This window comes from Nomascus leucogenys, chromosome 23 (genome assembly GCF_006542625.1).
Source record: "Nomascus leucogenys isolate Asia chromosome 23, Asia_NLE_v1, whole genome shotgun sequence".
NCBI classification, from domain to species: Eukaryota; Metazoa; Chordata; class Mammalia; order Primates; family Hylobatidae; genus Nomascus; species Nomascus leucogenys.
Window position 1 is genome coordinate 29,551,554 of NC_044403.1, and position 19,997 is coordinate 29,571,550.

Below are 19,997 nucleotides of genomic sequence, written 5' to 3' on the forward strand. Positions count from 1 at the left end.
TGGACTCCCCCGTGAAATAAGAGAGCATGGGGTATGTCTCAAAGGAAGTGATTTCCTGAAGGTCATCTCCAAGTCCAAAGAGCAGAACCTGCCCAAGGAATTGACACTTCATAAAGTTTACTGAAAAATGAGCAAATGAACGCTGATTCCTGGCAAACCCCCATTAATCAGCAATAAGAAATCCCTCTATGTTCCCCACCAACAGAGAGGATGAGCGGTGGGATTCGTGGCCAGTACTTCCTGCTTCTTTGCTAAGATCTAGATGCACTGAGGACTCAGGTCCAAAGACCTTCATTCCATTAGGAAAAAGAGCAGCTGAGTTAGGCCTCCCTTCCCCCAGCCTAGGGCTGTGAGTGAACTTCCCCTCCTCTAGCTCCACCACCTGTCTCTGGACCAAATACAGATCACAGAGAGGCATTTCCTGAGCTCTGCAAGCTCGCTGACCCTAGAGGTTAATCCTACCCCTCTATGGCCAGGCCACCAGACGAGAGCCTCTTTCCTCCCAACCAAAGGAACCACAGAATCCTAGAATTTCAGGGCTTGAAGGGACCTGAGAAGCCAGCACGTTCAAGGCTCTGAAATGTCCAGGGATTATCCAAAGGTCACGAAGCAGAAATGGAGATGCCAGGATTCAGAGCTAGGTCCTCTGACCCTCACCCTAATGCTATTTATTCTACCCAAGACAGGGCCTCCTTGCCATCTGAAATGCCACTGTGGCCCATTGGTGGCAGCAACCTGGAGTGCTGTACTGAGAAGGCTCAGCAGGCTCAGTCTGGGTGCAGAGTTAACAGTGCTGTGATCAAGTAGCAATATCCATCTGCAGCAAAGGAGGAGGGTTTTGCAGTAAGCACTTGCCAACCTACCATGACACTGCTGGCTCCCAGGAGTCACTGCAAGAAGCCTCTGCATCACCACGATCCAGCAATCTCTGGGTGTCATTCTCCCCTTGCAGGCCTGGGACAAGTGCAAGGGCCAGGGAGAGGAGCTAACCCAACAGGGAAGAGAAGAAACAGCCAGAGTAAAGAAGACCAGAGTGAGTTGGGAGCAAAATCCAGAAAAACTTTTATTTCAAATCAAGGATGATTTGTTGAGTGCCTGCTATTCATTTATTGGACAATAACGTATCAAATGCCCACTGCGTGCCAGCCATGGTGGAGCTTCCTGACCAATGCTACGTGCCATAGAGTGTAAAGCAAACTCCCTTCATTTCTGCTGTGCATCACCTTCTTTTCTGCTCTGTAGACCTTACGTCTGAAAAGAGAGATAAACCACCTCCCAGGACTGTTTCGAGGATCGAAAGTGAAAACTCATATGAAAGCACCCTAGGAAGGAGAAAGCCCATCTAAATACAGAGCAGGCCACCGTTTCCTTCCTTCACTTTCCTCTCATCAGGGACTTGGCACCTAATGAACGGTCCAGCCTCAGTACCACTGGTCTATCCCAAAGGACCTCTATAGCTTGGCCTTCTAAGTGGGCCCCCTCCCGCTGGCCCTCCTGCCCCTCTCAGCCCCACCCTCCAGATCAGGAACTGGAGTGAAGGAGTGGCCTCCTCCCTGCAAAGAGGAGAGAACAGAGAGAGCTGCCTAATCAATTGGAGAGGGAAGTCCAGCCTCTACATTAATGACAGCAGGTGAATCTCTAATATCCACAGGCAGCAACTCACACCAGAGATTTTCTGTATCCTCCAGGGCAGAGCAAGGGATTACCACTGATGTGTTATCTGCTCCAATTCTTCCTGCCAGGAGTCAAGCATAATACCTTAGTAATGTGGTCTCGCTAATGCTAGCTGCACAGAGATATGTAAATTATACGCAATGGATTGGGAACACCACACACTGACATCTGTCTCTCGTAGATACCTCCTACTCCAGGATGTGAAACCCAGGAAAATCCTCTGAGTGGCAAAAAGCTGTAGGCAGAACAGTAACCCGGGAAAAAGACCCAACACCAACAATGCGTGACCCAGGTGCTATAGTTAAACAGATTTTGTTGAGTGGCAAAGGTCTATGAAACACCATCCTAGGTGTAGTGGGGTGGAAGGGAGGGAGAAATGACATAAAATGCAAACAGAAAGCCATGGTCCCTTCCCTGTACAGGGTGTTTCAATGCTAGGGTTAAAACAGACACACAAATATCTTACCATGGGGTAGAGTGTGGAAAGTGCCAAACAGAGGTAGAAACAAAAGAGCAAGAGGAGCAAAAGATGGGATTGTAATATTCAATTACGGGGCTCATAGACAAGACATTTAAACTGGACCTTGAACAGTTGGCAGGCTTCTGAAAACAGCCAGAGGGCAATGGGGAATGAGGTGAAAGGAACAGCTTGAGCTCAAGGTAGAAAAGCATTCATTCATTCATCCACTATTGATCATGCCAGGCAGTGTCTAGATGCTGGTAACTCCACAGAGAGCTGCATGAACAAGCATGGGAGTGCTCTGTGTGGACTGCAGCCAGGGACCACGGAAGGGGAGGGGAATACACTAGGAGAAGAGAGTTGGGGCCCTACTGGGGAGATTTGCCAATGACTGGCAAGACTGTCCCTTCCCATGCTGTCCACAGTGGGAGGAAGGAGAAGACGTGTCCCTCCGACATTCTGCTGCCCCTACCTTGACACTCTCTCCAACAGGCTGCCTTGGGCCTCCAGGGCTGCCTCAGCTCTCACGGCAGGGGAGATGGTGCCTTGAGCCTCAGCCCTGGAGGCCTGGGAGACAAGGGAGACATGTAGCCTAGAGCCTGGTATAACCATAACTTGTTTCATTAACTTCCCTTCAATCTACCCCGGGGACCTATTAGCTCTGCTGAGAAAGAGCTGAGGGGAAAGAAAATGGTCTTCTTCCGGCCCAAAAGCAGGGTTAGATTAAAGGAGCCAAAAAGCTGCAAATTACTTCTTTTCTTTTTTTTCTAAACATTCATCACCTCTGGTCTTGGCTGTCACTATCATCTTTTCCCTGGCCTGATCAACGGCTTCCAAGAGCCCCATCAGCTGGACACAGGGGCCCTCAAATACCTCTCCAAGTAGAACAAGAGTTGATAACCTCTCTGCTGTTGGTTCCAGCAGGTCTCTCAGCCGGGGACACTCCCCTGCTATGATGTAAGCCCACATCCTCCTGTTCTGACCTTCACTATCACCTGAATCAATTATTTAGCATGCAGCTGCATACAGCACTGTCTTAGTCTGTTTTGTGTTGTTATAAAGGAATACCTGAAGCTGGATGATTTATCAGGGAAAGAGTTTATTTGGCTCACGATTCTGATGTCTGAGCATCTGGCGAGGCCTCAGGCTGCTTCTGCTCATGGTAGAAGGCAGAAGCAAGCCGGCATAGGCAGATATCACATGGTGAGAGAGGAAGCAAGACAGTGGGGGGAGATGCCAGGTGCCAGGCTCTTAAACAACCAGCTCTCACAGGAACTACTACAGTGAGGATGTACTCACTCACCACAGAGGACATTAATCTATTCATGAGGGATCCGCCCTCATGACCCAAACACCTCCCATTAGGCCCCACCCCCAACACTGGGATCAAATTTCAACCTGAGGTGGCCAGACAGGCACCATGGCTCATGCCTGTAATCCCAACACTTTGGAAGGCTGAAGCAGGAAGATGGCTTGAGCCCTGGCATTCAAGGCTGCAGTGAGCTGGAGTGCACCCACTGCACTCCAGCCTGGGTGACAGAGTGAGACCCTATCTCTAAAACAACAGATAGATAGATAGATAGATAGATAGATAGATAGATAGATTTCAACCCAAGGTTTGGAGAGGACAAATATTCAAACCATAGCAAGCACCATTCTGGGTCTAGTGAACAGCATGTTACACACACACACACACACACACACACACACACACACACAGAACTGTACAATCTCAACACAAAAGGCTGAGAAGCAGGGGCTGGGGAGCTGCTCGCTGGTGCTCTTCCAGCAGGAAAGGGCATTTTCCGAGAGCACTTTCCCCAGGCCAGGCCCCACGCTAGGTGCTCCACCTACCTCCTGCTCCCCAGGTGGTGGGTTTTAAAGGGATCCAGGTGTCCTTTAAGATCCTATTTACGTCAACAAATGGTGCTGGGACAGCTGCATACCCACAGGTGAAAAATGTAGTTGGCCCCCTACCTCACACCATACACAAAAAGGAACTCAAAATGAATCATGGACCTAAATGTAAGAGTTAAAACTATAAATCTCTTAGAAGACAGGACAGGTGTAACTCTTTGTGACCTTGGGTTTGGCTATTATGCCTTAGATATGACACCAAAAACATAATAAAAGAAAAATTAGATAAATTGGACTTCAATAAAATTAAAAACTCTTTTTTTTCGAGACCGAGTTTCACTCTCGTTGCCCAGGCTGGAGTGCAATGGCGCAATCTCAACTCACCGCAACCTCCGCCTCCTGGGTTCAAGCGATTCTCCTGCCTCAGCCTTCCTGAGTAGCTGGGATTACAGGTATGCACCACCATGCCAGGCTAATTTTGTATTTTTAGTAGAGACGGGGTTTCTCCATGTTGGTCAGGTTGATCTAGAACTCCCAACCTCAGATGATCCACCTGCCTCGGCCTCCCAAAGTGCTGGGATTACAGGCGTGAGCCACAGCGGCCTGGCCACAAAATTAAAAACTCTTATGTTGCAAATAACACTATCAAAAAAAGTGAAACCTACAGAATATGAGAAAATATTTGCAAATCATATATCGATTAAGGGGCTTATAACCAGAATATGTAAAGAATTCTTACAACTGAATAATAAAAAGACAAATACTCAATTTTAAAATAAGCAAAGTATATGAATAGAAGATACACAAGTGGCAAATAAGTGTAAGAACAGATGCTCAACATCATTCATCACTAGGGAAATGCAAATGAAAACCACAATGAGATACCATTTCGCACTCACTAGGATGGCTCCAAAAAGACAGAAATTGACAAGTGTGGACAAGGATGTGGAGAAATTGGAAAAGAGTCTAATTCCCAATTGGAATACATTACTGGTGGGAATGTAAAATGGTATAGCCACTTTGGAAACCAGTTTGTTGGTTCCTCAAAAAGTTAAACATAGAGTTACCATATGATCCAACAATTTCACTCCTAGATACCTGAAATAAGTAACATGTCCACACAAAAATCTATATACAAATGTTCATTGCAGCATTATTCAAAATAGCCAAAAAACTGAAACGACCCAAATATTCATCAAGTGATGAATGGATAAACAAAATGTGGCATACCCATGGAATGAAATATTATTCTGTAATCAAAAGAAATGAAGTACTGGCATATGCTATGACATGGACGAACCTTGAAAACATTATGCTAAGTATGCTAAGAAGCCAATCACAAAAAAATCAAAACCCATATTACATGATTCCATTTAAAATGAGCATCCACAATATAAGCAACACCACAGGCAGAACACAGATTAGTGGTTGCCCAGGGCTGGGGGAGGAATGAGGGTTGGGAGGATATAGAGAATGGCTTCCAGTGGGTATGGGGTTTCTTTCTGAGGTGATAAAAATGTTCAAAATATAAATTGTGGCAGTGGTTATATAACTTGAACTGATTAAACCATTGAGTTATATATTAAATATACAAATAGGTGTATCAGTTTGCTAGGACTGCTATAACCAAAGTACCACAGGCTGGGGAGCTGAAACAACAGAAGTCTACTTTCTCATGATTCTGGAGGCTGAGTCCAAGATCAAGGTGTCAGCTGGATTGGTTTCATCCATTTTCTCTCTTCTTGGCTTGTAGATGGCCGTCTTCTCTCTGTGTCTTCACGTGGTCTTCCCTCTGTGTTTGTTTCTGTCTTAATATCCTCTCTCTATATATAGTTTCTTAATTGAGATGAGGGGTCTTGCCATGAAGCCCAGGCTGGTCTTAAACTCCTGGGCTCAAGTGGTCTTCCTGCCTCAGCATCCCGAAGTGCTGGGATTCTAGGTGTGAGCCATGGTGCCAGGCCCGTAATATCCTCTTATAACGGCACCAGTCATGGTGGATTAGGGCCTGCCCTGGGGACCTCATTTAACCTCAGTCACCTCTTTAAAGATCTTCTCTCCCTCCAAATATAGTCATATTCTGAGGTATGGGGTTAGGATTTGCAGGGGGCACAACTGAGCCCGTAACAATGGGAGAGTGTGATGGCATATGAAGTATATCTCAAGAAAACTCTTCTTTAAAACCCCATCCACAAATCCTAGAAATTAGCTAGCCCACCCCTTGTTTTATAGATGGAGAACTGAGACCAACCCAGATAAGGTTAGCTACTTGCCCCAAGGTTAGCTACTTGCTCTTGGTGAGAGGCAGAGCTGGGAGGAGAAGGCACGGCTCCTGCTTTCAATCTAGTGTGCTTTCCACTGCACCCTCCTGTCGCCATAGCTTCTGAGGCTCAGAAACAACAGACAACAATGGGAAAAGTAAGAGAACTTTAAACTTAGAAAGAAAAATGCCTAAGAACTTAGATCATGTACAATAAAAGTGTAAATAGGCTCCCTGGCAGGGGGCGGGGAGCGCAGACAATCAAGCTCTGAGGAGGCCCTGGAAGAGACCTGCACAGTCAGAGCAGAGGGCCCTAAGCAAAGCCAACATTAATTTCATATCTGTGATGTGCCAGGCAAAGGAGTACGTTCCCAAGCAAGACGTGCTTCACAGAGGAGCTGGCACTCCAGCTAATCCGTGAAGATTGGGCCTAATTCCACTGGGGTGAGGGCTGTCCAAGCAAAAGAGGCCGAGCGATCAAAAGCACAAAGGCAGGTGGCTTCCAGACCTGTTCAGGAAGTAGCAAGTTGGCCGACACAGTGGAAGCCTATGCTTTTTTTTTTTTTTTTTTTTTGAAACAGAGTCTTGCTCTGTCACCCAGGCTGGAGTGCAATGGTACGATCTCGGCTCACTGCAACCTCTGCCTCCTGGGTTCAAGCTATTCTCCTGCTTCAGCCTCCCAAGTAGCTGGGACTACAGGCACATGCCACCATGCCCAGCTAATTTTTGTATTTTTAGTAGAGACAGGGTTTCACCATGCTAGACAGGCTGGTCTCGAACTCCTGACCTCATGATCCACCTGCCTCAGCCTCCCAAAGTGCTGGGATTACGGGCACGAGCCACGGAAGCCTATGCTTTATGCAAGGAACAGTGGAGGATGGCAGCACAAAGACAAGCTGAGGTCAAGTTCTGCAGAGCCTTGCACACTATACATGGAAGCACAGATCCGAGATAGGAACAGGGAGTGTGACATGACCTGTGGGGTGCTGGGGAAAGATGGCTCCACCCGCAGGCAGCAGACAGACTGAGCAGCCACTTCCACAGATCTTGTAGGAGGCATCCATGGGACAGGGGAGAGTGCTGACAAAGCGAGCCCCAGGGGACACTCCTCCGGGACACAGGGAAGCAGGAAGCCCTGTGCTCTGAGGGGAGCCCTCAGATTTATCTCAATTAGACTTGGTCGAGGAAAGCAAGAAGAGGAAACCCCGCAGGCACTGAAAAGCCGCCAACTCCTGGAGCCCATGTTGTGATCTGGTGCTGACAGTCCTTCGTCTTTTCCATTTCTTTTTTTTTTTAGTAGATAAAGGGAGGGGTGGAGAAGGGGAGAAAGACACAATGGAGTTGCTCAGTGAACAAAAGCCCGGGTGCGTTTTCGCCCATCGTCTTAATCACGGGGTGCTGCTTTTGTCAGCACCCTATAATCACGTCTGAGGCCAGGCACAGCCCACAACTTACAATTCAGGCATAAATGCGTCCTGGACGGCAGTGGTGCCTGCCTGCCAGCGTCTGCCCAGCGCCCACCTGATCAGCGAAGTGGAAGAAAGTGCCCTGGGAATGGGAGAACATGGCCTACAAGGTCCAGGACTGTGGTTCCAGTCCTGGCTGTTTCCCTTGTGACCTCCTGTGTCCAGCAGGACAGATGACCTCTCTAGGTCTGTTTCTTAGTTTACACTGACAGCAGTAGCAGCTGCTATTCACTATTCAATGTCTACTATATGCCAAAGACTATTTTAGGTTTTCATCCCTTACAAAATACCCAGTGAGGCAAGCACTGGTCTCCCCGTTTTACAGATGGAGAAACTGAGGTTCAGCGACTAATGAGATTCGTCAAGGTCAGAAGGCTAAGCTTGAACCCACATCTGTCTAGCTTCAAAAACCCACATTCTTAAAATACATCACATTCAGCCTGAATTAAATGGAAATAATAAAACCTGCTCTGCCCTCTCTCACCTGTTTCTATGAGGCTCAGCAGGGGAGAATTTGTACTCAATACTGCAAAGGTACTGTCCTTATCAATACTATAGTTACTCAAGGTCAAAATGCAGTGGCCCTCAAGTTCATCAGACCTCACCTCAACCTTGGCCCTCAGCCCTTGCCCCTTGGCCCTTGCCCCAGGCCCTTCTCCTGCTCCACAGCCTTCCCAGCTAGCCAGCTAACCCTCCCACCCATCTCCGGATTCCATTCAACTCTAAGAAGCAGGCCAGGCACGGTGGCTCACGCCTGTAATCCCAGCACTTCGGGAGGCCGAGGCGGGCGGATCACTTGAGGTCAGGAGCTTGTGACCAGCCTGGCCAACAAGGTGAAACCCCGTCTCTACTAAAAATACAAAAATTAGCCAGGCGTGGTGGCGCATGCGTGTAATCCCAGCTGCTCGGGAGGCTGAGGCAGGAGGATCTGGGAGGTTTGAATCTGGGAAGGGGAGGTTGCAGTGAGCCAAGATCATGCCATTGTACTCCAGCCTGGGTGACAGAGTGAGACTCCATCTCAAAAAAAAAAAAAACAAAAAACAAAAGAACAACTCTAAGAAGCAAAGTCCAAGTCTTGCCTAGATCCCCAACTCCAACACCTCCCCTATCAAGAAGACAGGAGATGCCTCTATCAGCACCCTGTCTCCTGGCCCCCCGACTCCTCACCTGCTGCCCCTCCCTCTCCCAGTCCTGGAGGGGGCTACATGGAGGGAGGATACAGATAAAAGCAAAAGGCCCAGCACTGGAAGGCAGCTTGCTTTATTATTCACAACGAGATCCGTCCTGGCCCTGCACAACCTTCCGGTTCTTCAGTACCATCTTCCCTTCCTCCCAGGGAGTCATCAAATGCCAAAGGTGCACCCAGACACACTTCTCAATGCTGCTGACACAGGCTGGGGAGGAGGCTGGCCTGTTATTAACAGAGGACAATTGGAGCTGACATTGTCACTGATCTGAAACCTGCCAGCTAAGAAAAGCTTTGTTTTTTAAATAACTAATAAATAACACTGGGTGTTTACTTCCCTAGCAAGTCGTATTTCTTAAGTATCACTAGGCTCATACGTCATGGCTGTCATCCAGGAAAACCATGGAGCAACGTCTTCAAGTCCTTTCGGCGTCCTGAAGAGTTCAAAGCATTTCAGACAGACTCCCCTTTATCTCCCCCTAGAGATCTGGAGGGGAGGAAGAGGGGGCCCTGGCAACTCCGCTTCCAGTGTGCCTACAATAAATACTTGCTAACTGCCCAAGGGGGACAATTTTCCTCACTGTGTGATGGGAAAACTGAGAAAAGGAAATTTACTCGGCACCCACCTAATCCAATCTTCCCAGTTCCAACTCCATGCTTCAAGCCGCCTCTCACTCAAGGCCTAACTCTTCCCAAAGGGACTAGAAAAGGAAGACGTGGTCTTGCTCTCACTCCCTCTTTATTATTTTTTTTTAAAGAGACAGGGTCTTGCTCTGTCATCAGGGCCACAGCGGCATAATCATGGTTCACTGCAGCCTCAAATCCTTGGGTTCAAGGGATCCTCCCCCTCGGCCTCTCAAAATGCTGGCATTACAGGTGTGCACCACCACACCAGGCCTGGAAGAAGTGGTCTCTTCTAACAGCTATTCAGGAGCGGCCTCCTCGTGCTGATTTCCTAAAAGCTCAGAACACAATCAACAGTCCACCCAGCATTCCCGGAACAGCCCACCTTCAGTTTCACTTGCGTAGCCAACTGTGTTATGCTCTGTATGTGAGCTGCCTCTCCCACACTCCATGATTTTTATTAATTTCATCACTTTATGCTCTTTATATTCCCCAAAGTGCCCTGCATAACACCCTACCTTTAATACGTAAAGCAGGGGTCACAAGCTGGTACCCCAAGACCAAATCCAGCCCATGCACAGGTTTTATTTGGTCCGCATCACGTTTTAATTTTTTTTTAATTAGCTGTCAATAGTTAAAAATTAGAAGATTTTACCCAAAAATCAAAAGTTCAAATTTTCCTTGAAAAATGGAAAATCTAGGGAACCAAGAGAACCATGTAGAAAACTGTTACAGACCACTGCCCTTTGAGAAACTCCAGTTGTCTCTGTCCTAGCTAGATCATGTCTGTAGGAGGCTGGAGAAGTCGCTAGAAAAGGGGCTCACTGTGATCACATTCAACCACTGGCACCTCAATGCCACGTAGTGATTACTGGGCGTGCAGGCAATCATGGAATCATGGCAGGTCCATGTGAGAGGCAGCTCAGCTGTTCAGGCCTGGAGTGCAGACGTTCACAGGACCGAAGTCAAGCTAAGTATTTATTTAAAACAAAAGAATCATGTCTCCCATTTGTACTTAAGCACTAGCTCCTCTTTTGCACGGCCGAACATGTGCATCATGTTCTATGTTGGTCATTCTGCTGCAAAACAATGAAAACAGGACGTTGAGTAAAAGGGAGGGAAGGAAGAGAGGGAGGAAGGGAGGAACACGCCGATGGGCCCACCACCCTGGGCTGTTATCGCTCATCTCAGTTTGCAGGCTTGCATAAAGTTGATTGAATATAATTGAATGGGTGAGCCCACGGTCATTTCAGACTGCAAGTTCCCTAAGGGTGCGAGCGAGACCTATTTCTCTTGCTTTGAATGGGGTCAGATGGGGAGTGCACTTAGGAATTATTGAATGAGTGAAGCAACATACTCAAAATCTATGTACCAGGCCAGCGGGCTTCGAAGCTGCAGATAGGATAAAAATGCAGAGTGAACAGTCTTTAAAGCAGGGCCTCTGCTACCTGACTGCCTTCCCAAGGGCAGTGTGTGAAAACAGACTCGGGCCAAGATCTCAACTAAACCCTGTGGCTGCTCTCAGGCACCTGACTTCCGGCTGGTATTTAATAACCCAGAATGAGATCCTTTATTGCTCTAGGAAAGAATGCTTGGCTTCTTGAATTGTCCTAAGGAAATAATGCAAAAGGGGGAACAGACAGCTAGACAAAGAAACAGACAGAGATATATCCACAGACACACAGACACACACATATATATATATAATATTAACATATTAATGTATTAATGCAGTTTCTACTATTTAGGTAAGTTAAAATTGTGAGCTAAACATTCAACAGTAGGAAAACGGATAAATAAGAAACAATTCCTATGTAACCACTTAAAAGTGTGATGATGATGATGACCATAATTGTGATGATTGTGTAGCTTATAGGAAAATGTTAAAGAAAGCAAATAGAATGCAAAATTCTTAAAATGTTAAAGAAAGCAAATAGAACACAAAATTCTATCTACATTATTGACTATAATCATGTAAAAAAAATTATGTTTGCAAGCAAATACAGACTGAAGGCATCATGGAAAATAGGAAGCTGATTTGTCATGATGGCAGGTTTGTGAGGCATTTTTTACCCCTATTTCTTTGATTTGTGTTCTTATTATACAGCATTATTTATATGATAAGTATTTTTTTTAAATGCCCAGTAGCTCCCGACCCTGAAATAAACTAGCACATGATGATGAGGGCTAGGCAGGAAATGTCTGCTTTGTTCAGGCCCTTCTGGGAGTCCCACAGGGGTGAGGCACAAGGAAAAGGTGTCACAAATCAGTCTGAAGAGGGCTTCAAGGAAGGCCCGCCCTGCAACACCACCATCATCACACCCCACACACGCGCAGGCGTGCACGCGCCATAAAAGGAAGCTCAGCGTTTGCGCTGAGCACAGACGCCGTCCTGGGGCCCCCACCTGTCAGGTGTGTGTGAGCCTCTGCTGCTCTGTCATTTCTGCTGTGGTTTCAGAGTCTCTGTCTTCTGATGCAGCATAACGAAAGAAGGGGGCTCGGCTGGGCATGGTGGCTCACGCCTGTAATCTCAGTGCTTTGGGAGGCCAAGGCGGGTGGATCACCTGAGGTCAGGAGTTCAAGACCAGCCTGGCCAACAGGGCGAAACCCCGTCTCTATTAAAAAGTATAAAAATTAGCCGGGCGTAGTGGCAGGCATCTGTAGTCCCAACTACTCGAGAGGCTGGGGCAGGGAGAATTGCTTGAACCTGGGAGGCGGAGGTTGCAGTGAGCCAAGATTACGCCACTGCATACCAGCCTGGGCAACAGAGCAAGACTCCGTCTCAAAAAAAAAAAAAAAAAAAGAAAAGAAGGGGGCTCTGACAACAGCCTCTAGGCTAGAAACAGCCAGTCCAACATTCTCCCCCAAGACTGTCCTTCCCTCATTCTTTTCAATACATGTTTCACTGTGTCCGTCGCTGGGGACACTCAGGAACCAGATCTCAGGGGAAGGCTGCTTGCCAAGGGGGGGCGGGTGTGTCAGAAGGAGAGAAGGACTGCCACAGGACCTTCCAAAAGGAGGGGACGGTGGGATGCCAAATCCCAGCCCACCGTGGCATCAGGCCAAACCTTGTGGCGTGTGAGGGAGGAGCTGGGTGCCAGGATCCTGCTGACAATCAGGAGAGCTGACCCCGCAGCGGCCTCCCTGGTGGCCAGGCAAGGAGGGCTGGGAAGTGGCAGATGCCTCCCTATAAGCTATGACAGGGGAGGGTGCCTTGGAAAACAGAAAGCCCTCCTTACCTTACCTCCTTCCAAGCTGGTCAGACTCTCTAGGGAGAGATTCCCCGCCATGAATTCCCCAAGGGAATGAGAGCTGGAGAGGAAAAATTCCTCAGAGAGTTGTCTGCGCCAAGCAGCAAATCACAGCTCCCTCTAGCAAGCGTCCCATTTGCAGGAAATTTACTTACGCCTGATTGTTAGGCTTTTACTTTTCAATTCCAAAGATCGGCTGTGTGTTTTTTGTTTTTTTATTTTTTTGAGGTGGAGTCTCACTCTGTCGCCCAGGCTGGAGTGTACTATCACGATCTCGGCTCACTGCAACCTCCGCCTCACGGGTTCAAGTGATTCTCCTGCCTCAGCCTCCCGAGCAGCTGGGAGTACAGGCGCACACCATGGTTTTGTTTTTTGTTTTTTTTTTTTTTAAGAAAAGGAAAAGGGCTGGAGGGAGGAAGGAAGGGAGGGAGTAAGAGACATTTCATGTTGGAGGCTGCCCTAATCTGTTTCATACCTGGGTTTAAGGAAGAAGACCCTGGAAATGGGTGCCATGTCCCACCAAGCATGGGCGGGAAGAGGGCAGCCAAGTCTTGCAGGCCATTAATCACTGAGGGGCATGCACAGCCCCGGTGCCCACCCAGCTGGTGGCATCTGCCTTGAGGGGAGGTGGGAGGGCAAGGCTGGAGAGGGCCGACGGGGGCCAAATGCGAAGGCTGGTGGCAGGCAGCCGGCCCCTCCTGTAAGCAATCCCCACCACAGGGTTATACCCAGGCACTTTTTCCTGTGAGAAAAGAATGAGAAGAATGCAGCCCTGCCATTACCCAAATCCACCCCACCACGGGCTTTGCGCCCAATTACGTACAGTGCAGGGGAGCCCTCCCCAGCCTGGAATCAGAAAATCCGCTTAAGAAATGCAAACTGGCAGCCAGAAACTAGCAACATAGGTAATGCAATACGAGGGCCTCCCTTAAAGCCAAATACACATGCATGCACGCACCCACTCACACACATGCACACACTTGTGCAAACATGCGACTACAAACACAAACACACACACACTCTGCAGGCGTGTGTGAGTGACAGTGCACTACAAACCACATGGAAAGGTGGCCAGAAACACCGCTGGATTTTTATAGCTCTTCAGGGACCTGATCTCCAGGAAGTGCTCGAAATTGCAATCCAATTGTGTCCCTGGCTAGCGAAGCTGGCTGGAGACTGCGGACGGTGCAGAGGGAGGAAGAACTTCATTGGGAAAAAATGTTGACAGAGTTTAATGTTGAGCGGAAGGACAAAGGCTTGGATGAAGGGGCCTTACTGAGAAATGAGGCGTTCTGAGTGCTCTAGCAATTTGCACGGAGCTGTCAGGGAGTATTGAGTTAAAAGGCACAGGACAGGGGAGGGCTCCCCAAGGCCAGGCCAGGCATGAGGTGAAGAAGGGGCAGCATTCGATCCCCTGCAGGGCCTGGAATTCAGCACCCTGAAATCAGCTCGTAAGTGGGAATTAGCTAAGGCAACCCCCAGCTAGAAGGAGGGCTCAGAGAGTCTGAGGCCCCAAAAAGCATACTCTCCTCACATAAGACACCAAATACGACAGTAGAGAAGAAACACTGGCATTCATTGAGCACCTAGCATGGGCCAACCATACCATATATCTAATTCTAAGAACCAGCAGCAACGTGGGTATACATCAGCCTCAGCGTGTAGACAAGAAACCAAAGATTCACAATGGGCCACAGGCTGAACCCAAGACTGACCCCATGCCTGTCTGCCACCCGCAGAGCCCAGATATACTACAATCCACTTGGGGGTTTCATGACACAGGTTTTTCAAAGGAAACCCTCCCCATTCCTGCCCCCCATCGACAAAATACTAACTCACTGTGCGGCCTTAGTCAAGCCCCCTAATCTCTCTGGGCATCAGCATCAAGTCAGCTATGTGCCCCATTCTGTTCAAATACACATAAAAGGAGTATTAAGCCTATAACTGGCAGAGAGGCGGAAACAGACCGAGGGAGGCCGAGACATATTCTCTGAAGCCCAGCCAAATGTAACGGGCCCAGCGGGCATCTCCCACACCTCACCTTTCACGCTACATCGTCACTGCTGGTGCTGTCTGTCTCCCAAACTGGACTGGGCCCTCCCTGAGGGAAGAACACTCCACGTAATCCTGCCCACACCCCTCTGCCCAGAGCTGTGTCTGGCATGCCACGGGCGTTCACTACATGTCCGCTGGCTGGACGAATGAATCAATCAACAAACGCTCCCAAAGTCAGGCATATTTCAGAGAAAAGCACTTACGAATATCTGTTCAGCAAGGGATTTCTCCTCAGAGGGGCAAACCTACCACTGCATCGAAATCATGTGGGAAGCTTTTCAAAATACAGCTTTCTGCCCCCGTTCCCAGACCTTCAGACTCAGAAGATCTGGGATGGGGGCCCAGGAGCCTGAATTATTGAAAAGCTCCCCAGATGTCTCTAACTCCAAGCCAGGTCTTGAATCACTGATGCCTATTGCTTGGCTAACACCCATCCTGTCCTGCGTTGAGATCAGATAAAGCTCAGAATAAAAACAAAATAAGTGCCTCTCCCCTAGGGCCTTTTTTCCAAACGGCTCAAATCAACTCTTTACACCATGATGCTGTTGTCTGTTGGACTGAGACAGGTGGCAGTGCTTCTCCATTCTTCGGGCTGGCAAACTGAGGTCTGGCCAAGAAAGAGGACCACGTCTCTCTTTGCGTCTCTCTCTTTAGCTTCTGAAGAATGCAAGGTCGTTAGAGACTTCAAGGACTCTGCTGAATTTCAGGAAAAAAGAGAGAACAAGGCTAGGCATGTATCTGGCTGCAGAAAATGATAATACCAGGATGGGCAAGTCCCTACTTCCCGCCACACTTGGAGGACAAAACACACCCATCCTTACAGCTCACACTCCCCAAGTCCAGCCCCTACACACAGGGCCTGACCATCATCAAATCAGTAAGCCAGAAGAAACAAAGACCCCATCTCCCTACCCTGGAGGCAGGTGAGGAGCCCCCTTCATTTATTCATTCACAAAAAGTACAGCAAAGCTAAGAAGTGCCAGAAGAACTTGTTAGATGTAGATGAAGGAAGAATTCGACCATTTCTACTCTTTTCAATAAAACACTGGCCCTCCCAGAGAGACAAATGGTGGGGGGCTGAAAGCTGAGCTACCCACACCCCACAATTTACCCAGGATCCAGGAGGCAGCCACCACCCTCCCCTCTTCCCTCAGCAACTGGAGACCTCCTTAGAGGCAGGAGCCAAAGTTACCTCGGCCAGGCACGCCCGAGAGGCCCCCTCTTCTCCTCATCCCCTCCTCCCACCCAGCCTTGGACGTGACTGATGGAGCTGGGACAGCTGCAGCTGTGGGGAGGCTGGGAGGTGGACAACAGCTGGATGGGGCAGTCCCTCCCCCCGCCTGGGCAGCTTCCCAGCCGAGCTGGAGAGGATGCAGAGACTCAGGTCTCCTCTGAGTGCTGCTCTGTAAGGAGTGGAATATGAGCATTCGGCTCCACTCTGACCTTGCTCCCTTGTCCCTCCTAGTCCCTTTCAGGCAGGCGTCTCTGGATTCCACAAACAGCAGGGCCACTTGGCAGTGTGGTCGTGTGCACGCTCTAGGCCCTGGAGCAGGCAGCCCCACACAGCCATGGCCACGCTCCCTGCCCACGTTCCATACCCTGCCAGCCACAGCCCCACCGCTGGCCATCTCACAGGCTACAGGTGCTGAAGGAGGAACCCCAGCATCCTGAACCCCGCCTGAGCTGCTGGAAAGGATGCAATGAGCTGGCAGTGAGGGTGTTGGCCTGAGAGTCCGAGAAACTCAGCTTGTGACTCTGGACTGACTTGGGACCAAAACTTGGTTCCACTAAAATGCCTAATGGCTTTGATTTCCAGTTTCTAGTTTTTGCTGCAAAATGAGGCAGATAATTTACTTTACAGGGTAGTTCTTAGAAGTAGAGGGATCAGATTCTGGTCCAACGTATGATGGGCCTCAGTTTCCTTATCTGTAAAATGAGCAGGCTACACACTAGTGCCTCAGGTCTCCTCCAGCCCCTATAGAATCCATACAGTGCTTTAGCCAATGGCCCCGGGATGTATGCCCTTCATCTCTTTCTTTCAAAGGAATCACTGCTCAAAATTCCTTCCCTAGTTTTGTGCTTTGTCTCCAGGATGAATGAAGGGCTTGAGACTTCTCTCCTCCTTCTCCCCTATCCAGACCCTCCACTCAATCTCCAAATGTACCCAGATTAGACTCGCAGGAGCCCATCCTTTATCTGCCAAGCTGTGTCCCCCGACACACCCCACTCCACATATGTGTACACCACTCACACAGCTTAGCAACCTCTTACTAAGAACAAGGCACTCACAACACACCTTCCACCAAAGGGCACCCACCAGTGTGAGGCAACACTCCACGTGAAAACTGCTGGTCTAGAACGGCACCGTCCAACGTGGCAGCCACTAGCAACATGTGGCCACCTACATTTCAATTTTAAGTTAAAACTGAATAAAATTTAAATCCAGCTTCTTGGGGCATTTTCAGTCCCATTTTCAATGCTCAATGGCCCCACGTAGCCGGTGATTACTGTATTGGGCGGTACAGAACAGAACACTTCCATCGTCGCAGCACTGGGCTGGCTGGTTCTCTCTCTTTGCGGGCAGAACAGACCCTAGGTGGCTCAAACTGAATCTGGAAGTGGGCAGGGAAGGTGGGGGCAATCCCGAAGGAGGGAGAGGCCACTTCCCATTGTGTCGGCAGAGACGCCACCAGGATTCAGGCTGCAGCATGCCCACCAACCATGCTCCTCAGCGAGGGTCTCCCGGGCCCCAACACTCAGCAGAATGCAGCAGGCAGCTGTCACACCACACTGCATTTTTGGGATGCATGGGACGCCTGTCATTCTCTCCAGCCCCTGGCAGGCTCCTGGCCTTCCCCAGATTGAGGTCTACACCTCATCCCAGGGCAGGGACCATGGCCCCCCTCCTGCTGCCCAGCAGCTCCTCCATATCTCACCTGGGTTCCAGGCTGGAGCATGACCTGCAGAGGGCCAGGGCTCCCCTGCTTCCACTCTCCACCCTAAACTCAAAAATATCTCGCTACATACCCTGCAGAAAGGAAGAAAGGAGAAAAGGGGAGAGAATGCTAGTTTTAATCAAACACCTTATAGTCAAGGCACCAACAATGAACTTTCACTTACATCTACCCATTTGATGTCCAAAATAATACTGAAAGGTGAGTGTGGTTAAACCCATTCACAGATGAGGAAACTAAGGCTCAGAGAAGATAAGGGACTTGTGCAAGCTTTTAAGTGTCACAATCTGAATGCAAACCCAGCAAAGCATGGCCCCAAAGCTTACAATCTACCCACACCCCTTTCAGGAGGCCATGAGATCCACCACCATTCTCCTCCCACAGAATGCCTAGACACACAAGCAGAAAGGTCAAGATCCACAGCTTTTGCATTTCTGGCCTAGAGAGCACAGAATTCCAGAAAGCTCTCAGCACTGGGTGGGTGGAGAAAGGCCATAGAGACAAACCAGGTGGAGAAGGATAAAGAGGCAGGAGAGAGGAGGAGAGTGGAGGGAGCAGAAAAGTAAGATAAAAGAGGAAGAGCAGAGCCCACAGAGGCATTTAAACTTATTCCAAGTGTAATTAATTATTTGTGAACTGTTTGTCTAATGCCTGTCTTCATCAACTGGATCTTGGGTTCCATGAAAGCAATGACCTTGTCTGTCTCGTGCACAGCTGTGTTCCCTGCACAGGAGGTGCTCCACAGATACTGGTAGGAGAGATGGAGGGTAGACGGACAGGTGGGCAGAATGAAAACCAAACTGTCAGGGGACTATGGAGGAAGAAAAGTCCTCTTTTCAGAGACCACCATCTCCACACAGTCTCCCCACCCCAAGCTCCCCGAGGGCCTTGAGACACCCAGGGGAAGCTGTCCTCCTCCAATGGGCTCCACCCCCTGACCTCGCATCCCAGTGCCCTCCTGCCCCTTTGCCATTGGCCACAAACCTAGTCACCACTCCCCTGATGGTCACAGGTCATAAATCTAGGCTGTCAGGGGCCAGAGAAACCTCAAAGATCCCCTGGCCCAAACTTCTCATTTTACAGATGACAAGACTGAGGTCCAGGAGGGGAGTGGGCTTGCCGGGGGAACTCACAGCCTCAGAGTGGGAAAGGGTCCTCGTGCCTGTGCCTGCAGGAGCCTAATGGTGGAGGCCCACCACCAAGCCCCGCGTGCCCCGTGGCTCGCTCGCAAGGCCAAGCCAGTGCCTGCAGCCCATCTGTCTCTTCTGCCTGCCAAGAGGCCTTCCCTCCCCTGTGCCCGTGCTAATGAAACCCACCGCAGGTGATTTCGGAACACTGCACCAGGAGGAGGTTTTGCCGGCCACCGCGCCAGGCCTTTAATTTCCGATTTCCCAGCCTGACACCCCTAATGGTCTGAGCCCTCTCTGCTCTGAGCCCCATGTGGTCATGCATCACCTTGGCTGATGCCAGCCATGCCTTCCCCCAGCCATCTGGACAGAAAAATGAGGAATGAGCAGGACAGGATGATCCTGGCAGAGAGGATTGCCGAGAAGCTCCGGACACCTGGTCCCTGTTCTTCTGCCCTCACTGTGTATGTGCTATTGGAATGCAGGGTGACGAGTGAGTTTCTCTTCACCTGGGACTCAGTTTCCCCATATGCAGTTGAGTCTTCTGCCCCAAACTCAGCAAGATGTACTGAGGTGGGTGCTCCTCTGCCCACAGGTATCAAAAAGGAGGAAATCCACAATCCACAGCAAGCCCTAGCTGAACACCTCCTAGGGATGGGAGGTCCCCGGCCCTGCAGAGCTCTTCATCAAGCTGGCGGGTCAAAACAAGTTCACACAAAAAGGTCATTTCCCACACAAGAGCACTGCCACGGAAGAGCAAGAGCACCGTGGACTGGCAGTCAGGGAGGACACAACAGCAGAGAGCCTTGAGCTGGCACCGAGAGCTGTGCATGCGCTCAAGAGTCTAGAGGTGAATGCAAGGGCAGTCGCGGTCCTGACTGGAGGGCCTCACGGTCCAAGCAGTTGACAAACGCGTCATCCAGCAGAGGATGCCGAGGGCTGCTGCACGCACTGTGTGCTCACAAGGGAGTTGGGGGGAAGAAAAAGAAGCCCTAGGAATGACCTTGATGTGTGAAATCAAGGAGGGACATTTCCTAAGAGGTGCCCTTGAGCTCTCTGCACAAGGAAACAAAGCAATGCAACTGA

At 49.5% G+C, this 19,997-nt stretch overlaps 1 protein-coding gene across 3 annotated transcripts in view; it reads right to left on the bottom strand.

Annotated features, from left to right (window-relative positions):
• TSPAN9 (tetraspanin 9) overlaps window positions 1-19,997 on the bottom strand; it is a 201,359-nt gene that overhangs the window by 114,658 nt on the left and 66,704 nt on the right. The window contains exon 1 of one of the 3 annotated variants that reach the window (XM_030804850.1): window positions 18,918-19,053. The exons of the other annotated variants lie outside the window; for them this stretch is intronic. The gene's annotated coding sequence lies outside the window, so the exon portion shown is untranslated. Of the gene's footprint in view, window positions 1-18,917; window positions 19,054-19,997 lie in introns of those variants that run through there. 3 annotated transcript variants of the gene reach the window in all.